The sequence below is a fragment of the Acomys minous genome (assembly GCF_964271855.1).
Source record: "Acomys minous genome assembly, chromosome: 6".
Lineage (NCBI taxonomy): Eukaryota > Metazoa > Chordata > Mammalia > Rodentia > Muridae > Acomys > Acomys minous.
In genome coordinates this window covers 18,459,446-18,464,453 of record NC_140487.1, presented here as the reverse complement: position 1 = coordinate 18,464,453, position 5,008 = coordinate 18,459,446, and positions in this window count along the sequence as shown.

Sequence of the window (5,008 nt, the reverse complement as noted above, 5' to 3'; positions counted from 1 at the left end):
GAGGGGGTGGGCCTTAGTACTGGGGCTCAAACTCACATTCTATGCTTATTCAGCAAGTACTCTTGCTCACTGAGCCATTTCTACAGCCCTGTTCTAAATTTTATGTAGACACATAAAATCAAATATATATTAGAAAATGTCCCCATGAAACTCAGTGCAATGAATATGCACCAATTAAGATGTTACTAATAAAAAAGGATTAAGGCTTTAATGGCACTATAAAGAGAATTCATGGGGGCAATCAGTAGCACAGGGTTTCCAACATATACATAACTGAAACAGATTCAAAATGCATAGTATTTTCTATCTGTTTAATTTAAAGTTAATTTAAAAGTCACATTGTTCATAAGATCAAAAGCCGACACAAGTCGAGGGTAAGATCTGGTAAGATATGCCCTTGGTGTGTTATGAGTAGTGGTGATCAGAACAATTTTCACCTTTGTAGAAAAGGCCTTTCTGTTCTTTCTGTAACTCTGTCTTTTTTTTTTTTTTAACCTAATGTGTTCAGGTATTTAATTTAGAAAGCACAGTAACCATAGTTTACCATCAGTAAGACAAACCTATAGAATTCAGAATCTATGGCTTAACAATTGGAGAGAAAGAGTATTCATTTCCCCAATCCCTCGGAATTTGTTACTGATTTCTGATGCTGAGCAGTACGAAGTCAACACAGAGTGAAAAGTGAACAGCATGAGGACTTTTGCCTGCTTTCCTGTCCCTCCTGGAACTGGCACCATCTCCCAAGCCTCCTTTCCCTGCAAATCTTTAGGGTCTGACAAGACATCTGAGCTTAGAGCCTTTCCCCCAAGTTCTACATCACAGCAAACTAAAGTCACCTCCTTCCAGAGGAGGCGGTCACCCCATCAACCTTATCTGTCCCCTCTCCCCAGTTCTGTGTAGGAAAGACCCGCCTCCGCAAAGCCAGGCTCACTGCAGTCCCTCAAGGCTCAGATTTTCTGACAGTGCTGCAGTCTCCACGATCCACGTCTGCGGTCAGCCCTGTTTCAGCCATGTAATTCTCAGAAAGAGGTGATCTCCTGCTAGAGTGCTGGCCTAGGAGCTGCTGAGTTCTTTCCTCTGCAACTACACTCTCTCCCAGCCCGGCTTTGCGACCATTAGAGGAGCCGCAGTGCCTCTGAAGTAATTAGTTTAGGCAGCAGACCGTTATTTACAAGTATCAGGCTTGCAATTTTCCTCTAATCTGTTTCTATGAAGCTGGCTCTTTGGCTTAATAGAAGATGCAAATTACCGAATCCTTTTGTTTCCCAATTTTTCACCAGTTTTGGAGTGAAATCGTGTCTCTGCAAATTTCGTATGTGGAAGTCCTGAACCCTTACGACTTCAGAATGTGGCTGGTTAGAATGATGCTTATCAAGATGTTAAGTTAGATAAGGACTGAGTGGGGGGGGGGAAGAGGGGGGCGCGCAGGGTGCGGGGTGCGTGGAGATCAAGCCAAGGGGAGAAAGAGAGCAGGCAGTGAAGTAAGTGTTCGCCTTGAAAGCCTGAGGAGACCTCAGTTGGATCTCAAGAACCCGCTTTTTAAAAGATGCTGGTGGGGAAATAGCCGACTGAGGACCCTGGCTTGCCTGCCAGCCTAGCCCACTTGGCAAGTTTACAGACCATTTTTAAAGACAGGATTTCCAAAATCTGGGTAAGAATTGAGGAGAAAAAGACCCCGTTGCTTAAAGGGAACAAGGAGTGCTTCAGTTCGCTATTGCCATATAACAGCCCCGAAACTCAGGACTTTAAACAAGCCCCGGGCATTACTAAGATGCTGAGAGGGAGCAGGTTCGTGGCTCTGAGCCATGCTGGACTCCCTCCTGCATCTCGGGATTGGCTGAGGACTGAGCATCTACGAGGACCCTACTCGCATTTTGGAAAATTGATTTTCCATGGATTGAGTTGAGCGGGCCAAGCTTCCCTCATCATCCCTCACACTAATTCACGATGCGATGTCAGGCATCTGCAGCGGAGCAGAAGTCTGCGAGACCTCTTGCTTTCTGTAAGACCCTGTCTCGGAAATAGAAGAAAATGGGAGAAGAGCGTGCCAAAAGGACACCTGAGGTTACCATCTGGCTTCTGCATGCTCTGCACACACTTGTGCACCTGCAACACGCAAGCAAATAAGAAGAGACAGTGCACACTGGGGAAAACTATATGATGCCAAGGAGAGAAGCCTCAGAAGAAATAAAGCTTGCGGAAAGACTGACTTTTCACATAGCCTCTGGAATGACCAGAAACCAGATTCTGCTGTTTCCACAGCCTGGTTTGTATATAATACGCCTCACAGCAGGCGCAGGAACCACTATACCCGCCTTCCATACTTATTCTGCTTCCTGTTTGATACACCAGTCTCTGCTTTTTCTGCTGCCTCCCTCTTTGAGTCCAGTTCACTGGCCTAGCAACGTTTGAGCCTTGGTGAACTTAGCAGTCCGTCTTGTTCATGTCTCTCTCCTTTTAACAATGGGCTGTGCCTGGGGAGCATTTTACAACCGGTGAAGCATGAGAGCCTTGTCTCAAGTCTCAACGGGAACTTCTGTTTCCTTTACTAGGTTTTTTCCCCTGATGTTTGTAGACCTACAGGAGCCCCGTTTGTCCTCCTACTCTTGATAAATTCTTTTCATTCCCCCTGTTTACTGAAAAAGAGCCCTTGGACAACAGCTTACTCTACTTCCTGCCACAAGACAGCACACAGCTCTGCCTTCCTCTCTGCTTTCTTCCTTTCCACATCTAATGGAAGCTGGCTCAGCCCTCACCTTCTGTGGAATAGCTTAGGAACGTCCTTCATCCAATGATCTATCCTCCCTCCCTGTCTTCAACCTATCTTATACAAAACCCCTTTCTTACATGACTTGAATATGAGTTAGTCTATCCCATTAAGAACAAAACAAATGGTCACAGTGATAAACTGCCACCCAAGTTCATACCTTTATCCCCGCAGATCAGTGCGTTTATCAGTTCTCATCAGAGAAGCCTCTTTTTGCCGTAGTTAACAATTAATACAGATACTCACAGCTAGCAAATGTGTGGAGGAAGAGGGACCCTGGAGAGTTCAGCTCTGAATGGGACATCTATGTCACACTCCTTAGGGACTCAGGGACCTTAGATGAATGGGGTGGCAGAAAGAATGTAAAAGCCAGAGACAGTAGACATGTGCTGTGAAGCAGTATTTGCCAGACATGACTGGGCTGTTACACACATTAGCTCATGGCAGCTGTGACTGCACACGTGAGACATGTACAGTAATACGCTAGCCAAATTCCCAGCACGCATGTGGAAAGGGCTTAGGAAGTGCTACCCCTATCTAAGGAGCTATTGGCAGTTGGTGACTGCTGTAGGAAGAAGAGACCATTTTCTTTGGTGATGTGGGCCCCAAGAGGCTACCCATGTGTAAGAAATGGTCCTACAATTTACATTTACATAGAGGCAGCACTGAGCGTTTTTTGTGAGTATATATATATATATATATATATATATATATATATATATATATATATATATTTAAAAATCACATAAAGTTATGGCTGGGGGTGGTGGTGGCAGTGGGTAGGGGAAAAAGTACAAGAAAGGGAATGAAGAGTGGATTTGATAAAAACATTGTGGGAACTGGGATCAGGAGTGAGGGAGGGAGACTGAGTCACCAAGCCACCCGGGAAACAGACTCCAGAGACCAGCATCAAGTGCAGATCTGTTTCGTTGCACATCAGTAAGCATTTGTATACAGCCTTTGGACTACTGGGAGTCAACACGAACTCTGCAGCCAAGCACCCCACTGTCACTGTGGGGAGGTGCCAGACCTGCCAGCATCTGAGGAAACTTCCATACAGATGGAGGAAGCAGCCATCACCCTGTTCCAGGCCCGTTCTGAGGCTGTACCAGCTCACTGGGATCCTCCTTTTGTGATGCATTGTGATGCCATTGGACTTGGGCACTCTTACGATAGAGTGTTATGGAAGCCTTTCCACCATCCATCTGCAGCATCCTCAACACATTATATACATGTACAGCATTCTCAAGCAATAGAAAGCCAATTGTTGTTTCCTGATTGCGAAAGATGGCCTTCATTCTTGGTACCTATTGGTATAAATGGCAATAAAATTATAGCTCCTGGGGCTGGAGAGGGGGCTCAGTGGTTAAGAGCATTGTCTACTCTTCCAGAGGTCCTGAGTTCAATTCCCAGCAACCATATGGTGGCTCACAGCCATCTATGACGTGATCTGATGCCCTCTTCTGGCCTGCAGGTGTACATGCAGGCAGAGCACTGTATAATAAATAAATAAATAAATAAATAAATAAATAAATAAATAAATCTTTAAAAAAAGTATAGCTCCTATTAAAAGGTCAGTCTCTTTCCCATTACAGTGAATGTTGGCTTCCTGTACGATAGGATGCTATATCAAGGCCTTGGAAGATGTCGCAGACTTCTGCTCCGCTGCAGATGCCTGATATCGCATCGTGAATTAGTGTGAGGGATGATGAGAGAAGCTTGGCCCGCTCAACTCAATCCATGGAAAATCAATTTTCCAAAATGCGAGTAGGATCCTTGTAGATGCTCAGTCCTCAGCCAATCCCGAGATGCAGGAGGGAGTCCAGCATGGCTCAGAGCCACGAACCTGCTCATTCTGAGCATCTTAGAAATGCTAAGTGCTTGTTCTAAAGTCCTGGGTTTGGGCGCTGTTATTTGGCAATAGCTAACTAATAATCCCATTTAAGATAGTAGGTCTTTTTTTCCTTAGTTCTCACTTAAATTTCTTGTTTTCTATTCAAGCCCTTAGGGACCTCAGTTCCATGCAAGCCTTTACAGTTCTTTGAGGGTGTTTCTTGCCAAAATCTTCATAACTGTTATATTGTTCAATCCAATGGACAGTGTGTGTGTGTGTGTGTGTGTGTGTGTGTGCGCGCGCACACGCGCACACACAAATATATGTGTACTCATGTGTGGTTTCACATGTATCAAATAAATAAATAGTTCCTTAGTGGGTAGTGGATACCAAAAGGCTATGCACAT